Source organism: Myodes glareolus, chromosome 8 (assembly GCF_982192425.1).
Source record: "Myodes glareolus chromosome 8, mMyoGla1.1, whole genome shotgun sequence".
Lineage (NCBI taxonomy): Eukaryota > Metazoa > Chordata > Mammalia > Rodentia > Cricetidae > Myodes > Myodes glareolus.
Window position 1 is genome coordinate 30723814 of NC_142033.1, and position 15686 is coordinate 30739499.

A 15686-nucleotide genomic window follows, 5' to 3' on the forward strand; every position below is an offset into this window, starting at 1 on the left:
TGACGTCAACACTCACTCTATCTGTATTTCTGGGTGTTCCTCCCAAAGACACTGATGGTGATACCACAATCTATTTTATCACAGAAGTAAATAAAGGACTTTTTATATTTGTTAAGTTTTTTGCATATGATAAACACATTGGAACTTTGTGTTGACACAGCCCTGGCTCTGTGTAGTCCTGGCCCTCGGGGGATCTGGTGTTCAAGGTCATCCTTGGCTACAGAGCAAGTTCAAGACCAGCCTGTGATATATGGCCACTACCCTTAAGGAGATCAAACACGGTTATGCCTTTTTTTTCTTGTTAAATTTAGTTTTTGTTTCATTTTAGAGCACCGGGAAGAAATAGTAGAGAAGGGTGATGATTGATTTATTAGTTTCATGAATGAATACTCTCTTGTAAGTTACTTCATCTACATACTCAACTGTTTATATAATAATATTAGTAATCTCACATCAATTTGGGTTCCAAACACCTCTACCATGGAGATGACTCCCTGTTCTCCAAGGCTGAGGCTGAGACAAAGGCGACACAAGTGTTACCCAAAGTCTCAGAGTTTGAGGCAGGCTGGAGTGGAAACCAAAAGCCAGCACTGTGGAGAGCACAGCTTGAAATGTGTTCCAAGGAACAAAGAGCTTGGTGGAAGCCTTGTCCTTAACCAGCTGGAGACTTCAAATTACAGGACTGGGGTGGAGGGGGACTTTGCCACAAGCCTGTACCTGCTGCAGAGCACAGCTGGGCCTCTTTAGCTTGGCATTTAAAGGCCGTTCACAGTTGACTGTGAAGTAGGCCAGCCCTGTTTCTTCTGCTTTCCTTTGTTGTGAAGGAGGGAAGCAGGAGGCCTCTGCAGCCCTTTGCTCCAGCTTTCTTCTAGACTCCCCCTGTGTTGGAAGGCTGTACCCCTGCTCAGGCAGAGGAGGGACTTGGTGTGCGGAGCCTTCTCTTCAGATGCTGGACAACCGGAGCAGCTTCTGAATGACAAAAGATACCATCCCCACGCCCTGCCCCCCAATCTCACGGTTTGGACTCTCACTGTGGGATCACGCATACAACCACTTCACTGCTATTTTAACTTAAACGAGATCTGAAGTCGAATCCATGCACGTGTGGGAAAAGTGAAAAGTTCTCGAAAGAGGAAGAGAGGCCACTTGGGACGCTCCAACGGCATTGGCCTGTGAGGAAGTCTTCAGAAGGCCGCTGAAAATCATAGCCACGGCTACCAAAGGTCAAGGAGATGACTACTTTCAGCCTGGTAGGACCAGGCAACGGGAGTTCCTGGGTTCTAGCTAGTACTCACCACTCCAAATGGTAAAAGGAGGACGGCCAGCACATCAGAACCTCATTTCCCTATGTCTGCCCTAGCTGTATGTCGCTGTCATTGATGTGATGGTAGCGACACAGACGCTGAACCTCCAAAGCTTACGCTGAGCTTTGCAAGCACCAGGATCAGCTTTTGGTCTTAGCTTTCATTCTTTGTTGACCCCTGTACTTATCTTCTCAAAGGCACTGATAACAAGAGCATGGGGCTCCCCTGGCTCTAAGCATTGCTTTGATTCCCCTCTTATGTAAATGTTATCCAGTAAAGAAAAGAAGCATCTGTAATAACCGTCTGACCCTCTCCTCAAGTCATGCAATGGATTCAGCCACTTGGTCATCTCCGCAAACTCAGTAGGAATAAAATCAAGCTCGATATTTCTGCAACACTTCTGTTCTCCCCATGTCTTCCAGGACCTGCATTGTATTTTTCCGAGTGAGGTCAGATCCAGGCTAAGATTGTTATTATCGACAGTTCCTTTTGCATTCAGAGACCCTTCAAAGCCAATACAGAGCTTAAGAGAATGACTAGAAATCCAGAGTTCCCAGGCCTGGTTTCAAACCTCCTGAATTTCTCTATAGAGACAGGTAGGCTGCTTCTCACATCCTTATGCAGTACCCACATCCTCACATCTGTACACAGCACCCACATCCTCACATCTGTACACAGCACCCACATCCTCACATCTGTACACAGCACCCACATCCTCACATCTGTACACAGCACCCACATCCTCACATCTGTACACAGCACCCACATCCTCACATCTTTGTTCCTTGTTCATTTCACTTAACATAATGCACTTTCAAGACGATATGCAAACACTGGCACACAAAGGCAAATGCTCAGTCACAGAGCTGTATCCTCTGACCCTGTTTATACATTATCTTTTTTTAAAAAGATTTATTTACTTATTATGCAGGCAGTGTTTGCCTGCATGTGTGCATACACACCAGAAGAGGGCCCAAGATCTCATTGCAGATGATTGTGAGCCACCATGTGATTGCTGGGAATTGAACTCAGCACCTCTGGAAGAGCAGCCAGTACACTCAACCTCTGAGCCATCTCTCCGGTTCCTTATACAGTATCTTAAACCTGTGTCATTCAATATCAGAATCCCATTCTTCTTTAACTACTGAGTCAGTCTACGCTATAATCCATATTTTGTTTAGCTAGTCACCTATCCATGGAGATTTAGGCTGTTTCTACTTGTTGACTGTTTTGAACAACACTGCAATGAGTAGCAATACTTCTAAGGATCAACGTGGACAGGCAAGGTGGCACACTCTTTTAATCCTAGTATTTGGAAAGAGGCAGATAGATCTGTGGGGGTGCAAGGCCAGCCTGGTCTATGAAGTCAGATCTAGGCCAAGCAGAGCTGTACAGTGAGACCCTGTCTCAAAAAATAAAAACCAATGTAGCATTATGACTCGTAATTATGTGCAAACCCAAAACAGTAAACAGGTAGACCCAAAGCTCCTTCTTCACTCTAAAGACATGATGTCTGCTACCTCCATATATACTCCTAAGTTAAAGTCACTATCTGGAAAATTAGAAGTTCTATGGAACCTAAGAGAAGGAGGGAGAGAAGAAGAAAAAGAGAGAGGAAGAAGATAAAGAGATGTCCATCCATGAATTGGCCTAACATCATAGAAGATTTGGCGGTGAGTGCTGGTGTCTGATCCACAGAGCCATCAGCCCCGAGCATTCTAGCCATGTCACGCCATCTGAGAGGTTCAAACTCCACGAGAGCACCCCAGAACCCGTTAACTATCAGCCAGAGGCTTTGACTGGGCAAAGTCAATTCTGAGGTAAGGTGTGTTGTGTTAGCACTGAGATAATTCTGGAGTGGTGTTGAGGGTCCTCTTTTTCTACATCCTAGAACATCGCAGCCTCTAGATTTGAAGGGCAGGAAGGAGGAGCCAGTGGTGTTTCTCTCTTGTTTCTTCTCTTTTCTCCTCTCACACTTCATGTGCTCAGTTGGAATTAACTATCATAGGAGGCTACTTCAGAGCAAATAACAGCGTCCTTGGCCCATTTTGTCAGAATACAGAACAAAGCACAGGGCTGTTCTGAAGGTCTCATTTCTGTGCTCAAAGATCTCAGGCAGCGTGGCTGGGGCCTGGCTGAATGGCTGTACTCTACTGTAATGCATAGATTGGATTATTATGCTGAGAATCTCATCACCAACAACACAAAGATCAAACATTTTAACCTCTGTTCAGGCAAAGCTTACATTCACTGTTACTGTTGATTTTGAAACCGTTTCAGATTATCTCCCTGGACCATTTCAGAGGATGCTGCAGGCTTGATGTCCTGTTGCTGGGACCCATAGGCAGTGGGGTCACAGAGCATGTGTTCTTGGTGTGAAGATGTGTGTATGTGGAGCCCATAAAGTGAAAAGGAAGAAAGGAGAAACCACTGAGGGCAGCTGTTGGACTAGGGGGTGTATGATGTCACTGTGCCTGGGTTTTACCTCCAATCTGTTGTGACATGGCAGACATCTGTAAAGACCTTCAACTCAAGCCTTTGCCAATTGTGCATTCTCTCGGACTGTGCATTCATTGTGAATCGTCCATTTGCCAGCTCAGAAGACAGCAGTGTTTCCCTTTTGCCAAAATCCTATGGAACAAAGCCGCATGTTCCCCCAGCATGCCAGGATGGGATGGGGCCTGAATTACTCTGGCTCTGGAAAGTCAAAGTTCTATTGGGTAGAACTCAGTGCTTTGGACCAGTGTGTCTGTTTGTACGTCTGCGCCGTACATGAACTCACTGTGCCTAAGGGGGCCAGAAGAGGGTGTTGGATCCCGTGGGTGTGGAGTTATGGATGGCTACAAACCATCATGTGGATGCTGGGAACAGAATATGGGTCTTCTGGAAGAGCAACGGGCGGTCCTAACCGCTGAGTCATCTTCAGCCCTGATTAGACCTTAATGATATTGCTAAACGCCGCCCCCAAGTCTCCCATACTCTCTGTGACATCAGGCGATACGTTGAGTGATGGCTGACACTGTAGTTACGCCTTCTGTAGAGCTAAATCCTGCCTGACTGCGCAAAGCGCTGGGCACATTCCAAGACCCACCCACAGACCGTGGAGTCCTAGCCCACAGAGGGAAATTCTCCCATCTGAAGGCTTCTCTGCAGCTGGCCGTGAACACTGCTTCAGGCCAGCGCACTCCCCACCCCCTGCTTCTTAGTCTTTGTCTCTTCCTTTCTTTTTCGGAGGAGCATCATGTAATTTGGGACCATAGATATTGGGTAATTACTATAGCAATGACTTCAGGCATAAAGAAATATAATTACAGTCCAATTTCAGCTTGTTTCCATGACAACGGGGCAATTGCAATTGATCAGCAGTTTTCTTTCTAAACAGATCCATGAGAGTCCCATTCAAATAAAATGCTAATGAGCAATTAAATAGCCTCATCAAAAAAAAAAAAAACAACAACAAAAAACTACAGTTGTTAGGGAAGACTGGAACCAGTCTCGATCAGGTGTGGCATTTTTGACAGGCACCCTGGATTCTGGGATCCTGTAAAATTATGTGATGATCAGCAGACCATAGAGAACCAAACTGTCTGTCAATTACAACAGAGACAGGAAACGGGAGTCACCCTGAAGTCTTAAGCAGTCTAGAGATGGGGGGCGAGGGGGCTGTCTAATTGTCCCTGTATCACAGGACAAGGACTCCCCTAGCACGCCTCTCAAGCTCTGGACTCCTCTGGCGTCCCTGCTGCCTACCCTACTTCTCTGTTGCCCCAGTGGGGAAACCTCTCTCCCTGTCATGCGAATCAGTTTCCTCTAGGTTTGTGCTCTGGAAACAAAATCCAAGTCATCAGGGCCACCATCTCTATCTCTGGTGACACTACTGTGTGTTTATAAAGTGCTTTAGGACAGACGGTGCCGTATTTGACTGGGAGCCGGCAGGTTAGTTTAGCAGATCCAGGGACTGACTTGACTCAGGCCACCCAGCTCCTGAGTGACAACTCCTACATTCTCAAGACGACCCCACCTCCTCATCTGCAGCTTCCCTGCGAACAGCTACTACTGATTCACCAATACCCCCTTCCCTAGATTTAGGCAACCCAGGTCGACTTCTAGCTGGTTTCAAATTCCCATTCAAATTTTTTTTTTTTTTTTTTTTTTTTTTTTTTTTTTTTTTTTTGAGACAGGGTTTCTTTGTCGTTCTGTAGCCTGTCCTGGAACTAGCTCTTGTAGACCAGGCTGGCCTCGAACTCACAGAGTTCCACCTGCCTCTGCCTCCTGAGTGCAAGTGCTAGGATTAAAGGTGTGTGCCACCACCACCTGGCTCATTCAATCGTTTTTATAAAGTCTCTATTCCCTGCTGAATTTAGCCACAAATCCTATGTGGGGAGGATACACAATTAAGTACAATTTATCTCTTCTGGAAACCTTCAAGGCCAAGCGACAGAAAACACACCCTGCACCCGGGGAGCCTTGAGCTGTGTCACAATTTCACTGGAGACACGTCTCATGATGCCAACCGTGTCCTTTCCCTTTCCCGGCAGGTCACAGGGATGATGACGCTCTTCGCCATGGAAGGAAACTAGAGGATGAGTTGGATGACTACTGACTTGCAGAGTGGGGACCCCCAGTGAAGTAAAAGTGCAGTGCTTGTGTGTCTATTCATCAACCATCCCTGAATGCCTAGAGTATGCTGGGTGGGGTAAAAACACAAGCAGACTCGGTCATAAGACTTAGGGAAGGGGAAGAAACTGGGGGGAGACTTTGCTATGATTTCAATAAGAAGGGCTCGTATTGGAGGCTTGGACTTGAATGGTGACACCATTTCAAGAGGCTCTGTAAAGTGTAGGTGGCGCTTAGCTTGGGAGTGCAGGTGTGGGTCCCTAGGGTATTCTGTCCCTGGCCCTGTCCTGTCTTTTCTTTTTGTTTCCTGTCTGCCACGATGTGAACAGTGTTTTCCTGACGCCTGCTCCCACTGCCAGGATGTTCTACCCAAGTGCATGGGAACCAGCAGCCGTGGACCAGCTCTTCTGAAGTCATGAGTCAAAAAGATCCATTTTCCCAGAAGTTATTTCTGTCCAATAGTCATGTCACGGTTATGCAAAATTAACAGACTGATAAGACGAAGGGGAGCAGTGGGGACTTGCTTCCCTGGGGAAGGCACAGCTGCACAGAAAACGGAGGAGCGAGGGGGGAATTAAGTGAAGGAAATAGAGATGGGGTTATTTCAGATGAAAATTACAACATATCAAAGTAGCCGATAGAGGTCATACCCACACCTCTGCCATTAGGAATACTAGCATCTGTCTGAAGCCCAGCTTCACTGCTTTTTTAAAAAAGATTTTTATTTCTTTTAATTATGTACATGCCTGTCTGTGTGGACATGTTTACCCACGAGTACAAGAGAGGCCAGAGGTGCTGGATTCCCTGGAGCTGGAACAGGTAGTGAGCTACCTGACGTGGGTGCTGGGATTTGAACTCGGGTCCTCTGGAAGAGCAGTACATACTCTTGGAATCATTCCTCTAAGCCCCTGCCCGAAATTGTTTATTTATATTTCTATCAGCAAGGGATGAAGGCTCCAGCCACTCTATGTTCTTGCTAATACTTAAAAAACAAAACCAGCTATCTTTTGGGCTGTAGTTCATGTACGTGTGACATGTTTCCCTGTTGAACAAACAGGCTTATTTGTAACAAATTTCTCTTTCTTTTTTCTTCTTTCCTTCTTTCCTTCCTTTCTTCCCCCTCTCTCCCTCCTTCCTTCCTTTCTTCTTTCTCTCTCTTTTTCTAAGAAATGTCTATCCAAATTCATTACCTATTTTCTAAAGAAGTTTTTTTTGACCTTTTATTACTGAATTGTAAAAGATCTTTGCCCGCCCTGTACATGCTGATCTTATTAGAGCTATCATTTGAATGTGTTTTCCTTCATTCTGTGGAGTTTTTGCATTCCTTGAACTCAATGGAGACACAAAATCCCTAATCCTGTATCTTGTAACCTGGATCAATTTTTCTCAGAAGCCTAATAGATTTTTATGAGTATCATTTCCTTAGGACTTTGTTCTTGATAGGACCTTTCTTTGTGGCCCAGGTTGGCTTGCTTTAAACAAGTAAGATATTTGTGCCTAAATCATAAGGGTATTGTCTGTGGTTTTGTTTGCTTGCCTGTGACATCTTTACCTGTTTATGGTGTAAAGTGAGCACATGCCTAGAGAAAGAGATGGAAAATTCCCCCTTATTCTGCTTTTCCTTCCTTGCCGTCTTTCTGATAGAATCTCACTGTAAACTGGAGATAATGATAAGAATCTTAGAGAGTTGCGGCACGACGTGAGTTCATCTATGCAAAGCACATTAGTGCTACCATTGAGTGGTCACTTTAATAAACGCCATTGGAGATTCTCTAAGAAAAAAGAGTCTGCAAACAAAGGAACCTGCTACATACGACATCCCTCTTAGAGACTCACATGGTGCATAACGGAGTTATGTAAAGTCCTGTAAAGTCCTAAGGAAAATTCTTTACATGTATACCAAACATATTTACCAAGATGACTCTTCCTCTCTTTTTACATGTAACATTCATTTCTTCCGCTTTCTGTTATTGCTGTTTCTGAGACAGGGTACTGCTATGTAGCCCCGCTTGATCTGAAACTCACAATGTAGCTAAGGCGAGCCTTGAACTCACAATGTAGCTAAGGTGAGCCTTGAACTCACAGCAGCCTCGCTGCCTCAGCCTATCAAATGCTGACATGCTTATCCAACATCCTTTTGGAAATATACTATTAATTGTATTGAATGAACAAAGAAAATGCTATTAAATTGTTAAAAGCCATCATGGTTTAAATTTCACTTTCCCAAAGGCATGTTTAAATTAAAAACAGCAGCCAAGGAGCCATGAAGGCTCCTGAGCTACAGAAAGAATAGGGTTCCTTGAAAGTCCCAAGGAACGGCCAGCTTCAGGCAGAAGAGACAGATCAATGAGCTATTCTTGGCCACAGAGACATTTCTAGAACCAAAGACTCCTGGAGTTCAACAGTTAAAGTTCAATAACTTTAGTGACTAAATCCCACCCTCCTGGGCCTCGAACCCTTGGACACAGACTCAGCCTCCCAGACTTTTAGGGTAACTCTAGTATTCAGGAAACTTCCCCTCAACACTGGACCGATTTCACTGGACTGAAATTTAACCTAGAACTGGATTGTGTCCATGGGACTGGGAGTTTTGTGTGCCCGTGAGCACTTTCTATTTTGGAATGAAAAGAAAAAAAAAACCATTCAGATTAATTTCCAAATCTTTCCACGGTTTCCTTCCTTCCTTCTTTCCTTCCTTCCCTCCCTCCCTCCCTCCCTGCCTTTCTTTCGGGTTTTTGAGGTAGGGTTTCTGCGTAAAGTCTTGGCTATCCTGGGACTCGTGCCCTACAAGTGAACTCCACCTGCCTCTGCCTCTTGAGTGCAGGGATTTAAGGCGTGTGCCACCATGGCCCAGCTTCATTTCTAACTCTATGCAGTGTGCTGTCGTGTGTCTGTCAATTGAGCAGCCAACTGAAAGTAATTTTAGGAAGCCCTATTTTTCATATTTTTCCACTTGTAAATAGGGCAGATGAGCAGAACTTCAACTGCACTGCAGGGCATTCATATCGTCAGGGGGTGGTGGTGCACGCCTTTAATCCCAGGCACTGGGGAGGCAGAGGCAGGCGGATCTCTGTGTATTCGAGGACAGCCTGGTCTACAGGGCAAGTTCTAGAACAGCCAGGGCGACTCAGAGAAACCCTGTCTCGAAAAAGGAAACAAAACAAAACAAAACAAAAATATGTTCTGTACACAAAGTGGAGGTTTCTGAACAAAAGTCAAGAAGACCAGATGACATCACCTATTCAGTCATGGGGTTGCTTGACCACAATGTGGAATTTTCCGTGATTTCTTAAATCCTTCAGGAAAACCCTGAAGAGGTAAATGGAACGAGGGAAGAGATCGTGTAAGAGTTCAAAGCAACTCAACAGGACACAAGGGCCCAGCAAAGCCGCAACTGACTGCAAAAGAAAGTGTGTTTTCAGAGGACCCTCTGCGCAAAGGTGGGCTCTGAGGACACGACTTCATGAGTCTTGGTCCCACTTAGTAGTGTTGAGCTTCATTCTGCTCCGAGGTGAAAAAGATCCGCATTCGTGTTTACAGCATGAGAAATGGAAATGAAATTGGGATTGGCCCCCATCAGAACAACAGTCAACGTTACGGAGCGCCCCACACAACAGTGGCTGGTGAATCAGGATTGACCCCCACCGGACAACAGCATTACGGAGCACCCCCACTACAGCGGCCAGTTACCTACCAGTTGCTCTGCTTTCCCTCCAGCTAAGGCCTTTCCTTCCAGAGCTTTATCACTCTAAAGAGCTACAGTTAAAGTTGGCCATTTTCTTCTGTGGTAAGAACGGTGGAAAGCAAACATAGGCTTGCCAAGCAGAGTCGGTGCTGGTTAGAACTAACACGTGCGGCTGGTGAACACTGTGCCAGCTTAACGGGTGTCACCTGTCTGAGGGTTTGTACCACACCCGTATCGACTAGGATTTCCTTACTGTCACACACTCTAGGGGGCATTTTTGTCTTTGACATGTGTTAAGTAGTTAGATGCCAGCACACACTAACAGGTCGAAGAAAACCTGGTCCCTGAGTTCATGAGCCAGCCTCATAAGAAGCAAGCAAATCAACTATTTCCATAGAAAGTAATGTATTCATTGTTGAGTCAGGCTAGAGATGCTAATGAGCACAGCAAGGCTGAAGAAATCACACCGGAAGGTTGGGGTGGCTTCTCCAAAGGGACAATTTCCAAGAGCAGTACCCGAGTTTAGTCATCCCTGACTCCCGCCTCACGTCCCAGCACTCGGGTGACAAAGGCCCCACCCCAACCCTCCAGGCTCTGGTTCTGAGGTTCTTGATCAGATTTAGAGCCTGTGTCCTAGAAGAGGGAGAAAGAAGTGGGGAGAGAGGGAGAGGGAGGAAGATGAAAGGAAAAAGATAAAGGAGGAAGAAGAGAAAGAAGTTAAAGGTTCTGTGGAGAGAGCTCACCCCCAAAGCAGCCAGAGGTTTCCTGGGGTACAAGGGTGACCTCACTGAGCCTTGCCTCGCATGTGAGGTCTGGACTGTGGCTATCCTTTCTTTACCATTAGGGCCATAGGAACTTGGTCATCAGTCAGAGGACCCTTTGTTGAGCCAAGCCAGGGAACTGCTGCCCTCCACCATCAGTGAGGACAGAGAAACGCAGGCTCAACCGTTGTCAAGGTGACTTCTCCAACCAGCACACTGGGTGCCACCCTCACGCCCAGGTGGGACACCTTTATGAAGCTGGCCCTGCCCTCCAAATCCCAAACCCACACTGACCCTCTGGGCATCACTTTCCTCACCTGGGGACTCTGCCAGAGAAGCACAAGGAAAGGGCAAGTTATTACCTCAGATTGCTTTCCAGGGTCTCCTCATCTGAAGAGAAGGTCCCATTGCTGGAACCCCGGGGAGCGTGCCTCTGCCTCTCAGCTGGTTCCTCCCCGGAAAGCAGGGTGCTCTTCTTTTTCCTTTTGCCAAACAACTTCTTAAAAGGCTGGAACTTGCCTCCCTTCTTCTTGTCTGCGAATTACAAGACAAACACACAGCTGCAGTTGGATAGGGCTGTGCCTCTGAACCTAGGAACAAATTACCGCTCAGTCACCCCTGGCCAAGAGAGCCAGGGCAAAGGGCAGCCATAGACAAAGCCCGCAGCTGAGAACGCAGGGCCGCCCAGGCGCCAAGGTGCAGAGTGAGGCAGGGCATAAGCCACAGGCATGATGCACCTTTTGACCCCCAAGCATCTAGAAGATCAAGAAGAGGCTCCAAGCTGTAAGGCCATTGGGGCACCCCTACATACACCACCCAAGGGTGGTGCCTCCTTTCTTAACAAAGCTAATGGACAGGATCATCCTCTGGGAGAAGCTGAGAAAAGCATCCAAGCCACACAGGGATTTAAAAAGCATATAACATAAAACCTCAGTCATTCTGTTTTAGCCTTGCCGCATACAGAAGATAATGGTTAACTCTTGGCACAAACTTTGCCCCATTGCCACCCATGACCATATAGTCCCAGTTTATCCCTCATGTCTCCTTTAAAATTCTCCTCCGAAGAGACTCCAAGCAGCTACCATAAACCTCTCCCCGTGTATCACTGCATCCACTGGGGACTGAGGCTTTGCCCCTTCTGCTCTTCCCCTGTTCCTCTGGATACACACTCCTTCGCCTCCTCCAGTTCAGCCATGGGACAGAAAGTGTAAACCCTGATCTGTCAGAAAAGCCCGTTCATCAGCTTTCCTTGAGAACCTTGGAGTCATTCACGGGGTAGACTGGTGACCATCTTTAAAACTGTTTAGCGGGGCGGTGGTGGCACATGCCTTTAATCCCAGCACTTGGGAGGCAGAGACAGGCGGACTTCTGTGAGTTTGAGGTCAGACTGGTCTACAGAGCCAGTTCCAGGACAGGTTCCAAAGCTACAAAGAAACCCTGCTTTGAAAAACCAAAAAAAAAAAAAAAATCCATAAAACCAAACCTGTATCACTCTCATTCCCCTGCCACTGTGCAAGGACCCACTAGAAAGACTAGTCTCTACGACGGCTCTGTGGCATTGGGGCTGGAGAGATGGTTCTTTCAAAGAGCTCTGTTCTTCCAAAGGTCCTGAGTTCAATTCCCAGCAACCACATGGTGGCTCACAGCCATCTATAATGGGGTCTGGTGCCCTCTTCTGGCCTGCAGGCATACACACAGAAAGAATAATGTATACATTATAGATAGATAGATAGATAGATAGATAGATAGATAGATAGATAGATAGACATTATCAGTGTCCCTGTTTGTGCACGAGGGATCAGAGAAGCAGACAGGAACTAACTCGCGTGTGATCCAGGGAACATATTCTTGAAGTGAGAACATGTATTGAAAATCCCTACAGGAAACAGAAAAGCTAACAAGAGTCCCAGAACACTGCAGGACCTGGGTGTGACAGGCAGGTCAGGGATCTAACAAGCCAGCACTGCATTTTTTTTCCTGACAAGCCTCAGCTGTGGCCTTACTGAGACTTCATTAAAAACGGTGAACCTGAGTGTTCCTTTGGAGTTCAAGATCACCCTGGACTATATAGTAAGTTCCTAGATAGCCTGGGCAGAAACGAAACTGAACCAAGTAAGGAGTGGTTCAAACCCTTTCACTCCAGACTGTGAGATAAGATGCCAAGCAAGCAAACAGAGATGCTGACACAAACAGACCTTAGCTTCAGTGGGACCTCACGTGAGACCACACTAATAGGACTCCAACCTATCAGAGGTCTTGGTCCATAGTATACAGTGCTACCTGTGACTTGTAAGATGAGGAAAATGCACAACACAGTTAAGAACATATTTCAAAATGGTAAAGCCAGTCAGGTATGGTGGCACATTCCTTTACTCTCTGCATTTGGGATGCAGAGCGGGGGAGAGCTATGTGAATTTGAAGCCAGACTGATCTACACAGTGAGATTAAAGAAAAAGATATGAGGATCTGATTTCAGGCATTTATGTGTCTTCAGTGTGTTCAGGAGCGGATATGACGGTGATAAAATTGACACCTGCTTCAGGAAGACATTGATGACGCCAGCGGATGGCAAGGCTGAAGACGGGTGAGTGACAGCTGGTTTCTGGGCTGGGCAGCGCCACAGTAAACGGTCAATAATTTACAGCATATTCCATTTACCCTCAAGGCATAATTCTTCCCTTTTCCTTTTATAAAGCTCCCTGTGTCTTCCCATCACACACACACACACACACACACACACACACACACACACACGATTTCTAAGCTCAGATTTTTTTTTTTATTAGATATGCCCCGAGAGATAACATCCCAAATTAAAAGCACCAGTTACGATCCCCTGCCCTCAGCATGGGCCCACAGGCTAGTTCTCCAAGCAGAGCAGAGAAGGGAAGATTATGCTTTTTTTTTTTAGAATTTATAAATAAAGAACAACTAATATCATGATGCAGACTGGTCAAGGTGGATCTGGTGATGTTCAGGAGAGCCAGAACCTTGGGAGATCATTACAACAAGAAGGTTGCCAAAGTACAGTCTTTAGTCTTTGGACAAGTGATTTGCATGCAAAATCACCAAGTTAACTTAATCCCGTGTCAGCCAGAGGTCCCTGACACCATCTTATTCTCCTAAAAGCCACCAGGGAAAGTATTTGCTGTGTGGTGACACTGTTGAAGTGGTGACCAGAGCAGAGAGTACACACGCAAGGGCATAAACATGACAGCCCGGAGAGGACGCTGGGACACGGTGACCTTGACTCAGAGCCCACATGGGCTTCCTTGCAGTGGACGCTCCTTCAGGGCAGCCTGCTGGGGGAGGGCTGTGAAGCAGGTGCTCTTTTGCTTTGGGCTCCACCTTAAAGACAAACCACGGTTTATCAAGAGTACACGTGCAGGTGTCATGGAGGAAGATCTGTCAAAGTCCAAGTGTCAGTCAGGGCATATCTCGGGGACCCAGGACTGCTGCTCCAGTTGTGCCTAGGTAATTACAGTGGAGGGAGAAGAGCGATAATATGCAACCCTACTCCGCACTGGACTATAAGCCTTCCTTCCAAGGAGGACAAAGTCTTTAAGCCCTAATTATGCCAACTTCTCTTCACAGGAGGACCCAGCACACACTAGCTCATGCCTGCTTGGTGTCTGAGGACATCTTAGGTGGAAAAAGTAACCCCCTATCCTCATTTCCAAAATATATACTATGCTTCCTATCAGAAGTATCTTCATATATTAAGTTTAGAAGTTCATCTTATGATGATTTTACTGTTAAATTTTCTAATATTCTAAGATTAATTTCTGAAAAGATTTAGCAATGACACTTGGGTCTATCCTCCATTTAGACAGTACAACAACGTGACATTAATAGAGTATGAGTTCTTTTTTAAATTATTTCTTTACTTTTGAGATTAAAATGTAGTTACATCACGCCCCTACTTTCCTCCCTACAAGCCCTCCCATATTTCCATCCTTGCTCTCTTTCAAATTCAGCCTCTTTTTCATTACATACATATATGTATGTGAATATATACATAAATATAGTCCATATACTGTCACGTGTATGTATATTTTCAGGGTGAACCATTTGATATCGGATGACTCTTTCCTGGGGAACACTATTGCTCCCACAGAATTCCTTAGTTGCCTTTAGTTCTTTGTGTGGGGCTGAGGCCTTGTGCCTAACCTCATTAGCATGGCTACTGCTGTTGTCCTTGTTCAGCTCATCTTTAGGCCGTTACGATGGTGAACTTTATGGGTATAGAGTAGAAACTCTTTAAATCATAGCAGGAGTTATATATTTGTATTTATTTGATCCTCCCAATTTGTATTCTCAAATATAAGACCTCCTATCCCCCACCCCTGGCTAGTTCTAAAATAGTTGCAATTCCCTGCCACAAGGACTATTTCTGTAAATTTGGATATGTGTCTATAAACATCCACTAAAAATATGTAAGACTTCGGAGGAACATTAGACGTTGGCACCATAGCCTTAACTGGCTTAAAGGCACAGCCCCTGGTAGCTGCTATTTTTTTTTTTTTTTGGCAAATGGCAATTCCTATTGTTAATATTTTTTGTGGTACATATGGGGCATGAAAGAGCGAAGCAGTCACAACAATGTAGCAGAACACAGCTGACCTGAAACATCCCCAGCACACTGGCCTAAGAGCAGAGCTTAGCAGTCACTCTCCAACCGAGAGTTTGAGATGACATCAGAGGATTTTACACCACAAACCTTACTGTACTTGGGGGGATGGGACAATTGGAACAAGAGGAAGGAAAACTGTAATCACTAATAACCTTGTGTATTTACTGGCTACAGAGACAGGGTTTCTCTGTGTAACAGCTCTGACTGTCCTGGAACTAGCTCTTGTAGACCAGGCTGGCCTTGAACTCCCTTAGATCTTCCTGCCTCTGCCTCCCAAGTACTGGGATTAAAGGCGTGCACCACCACCCAGTTCTTAGTCCCATCTTTTACTATCATCTACTTCCAGCCTCTCTACATCTCACCACCTTTAGCTTTAAGATTGAATTCATGGGTGAGGAGTGGGGTGTCATATTTTTTTAATATTTCAATACTTTTCTATAATTTTCTTCTTGAAAGAACCTACAGACACACACATGCTGGTTTAAGACCACAGTGATCTTCAAAGTACTGAATTAAATTGATTTTATTTCATTGTACAATAATTATTTTCCATTTAAAGAAGTACTCATTTTCCATCATTTCATGGACAAAATCAAATACCATCAGAGGCCTGCACCTCATAATCACTAGTTTATAAAGCTAATCCTAAAATTAAAAATCACCGGGAAAGCTAAGCAAATAGGAAT

The 15686-nt window shown here is 45.5% G+C and overlaps 1 protein-coding gene across 6 annotated transcripts in view; it reads right to left on the reverse strand.

Annotated features, from left to right (window-relative positions):
• Cracd (capping protein inhibiting regulator of actin dynamics) overlaps positions 1–15686 on the reverse strand; it is a 221756-nt gene that overhangs the window by 37582 nt on the left and 168488 nt on the right. For all 6 annotated transcript variants that reach the window (XM_048414918.3, XM_048414914.3, XM_085691734.2 and 3 more), the window contains one exon: positions 10730–10901. The gene's annotated coding sequence lies outside the window, so the exon portion shown is untranslated. Of the gene's footprint in view, positions 1–10729; positions 10902–15686 lie in introns of those variants that run through there.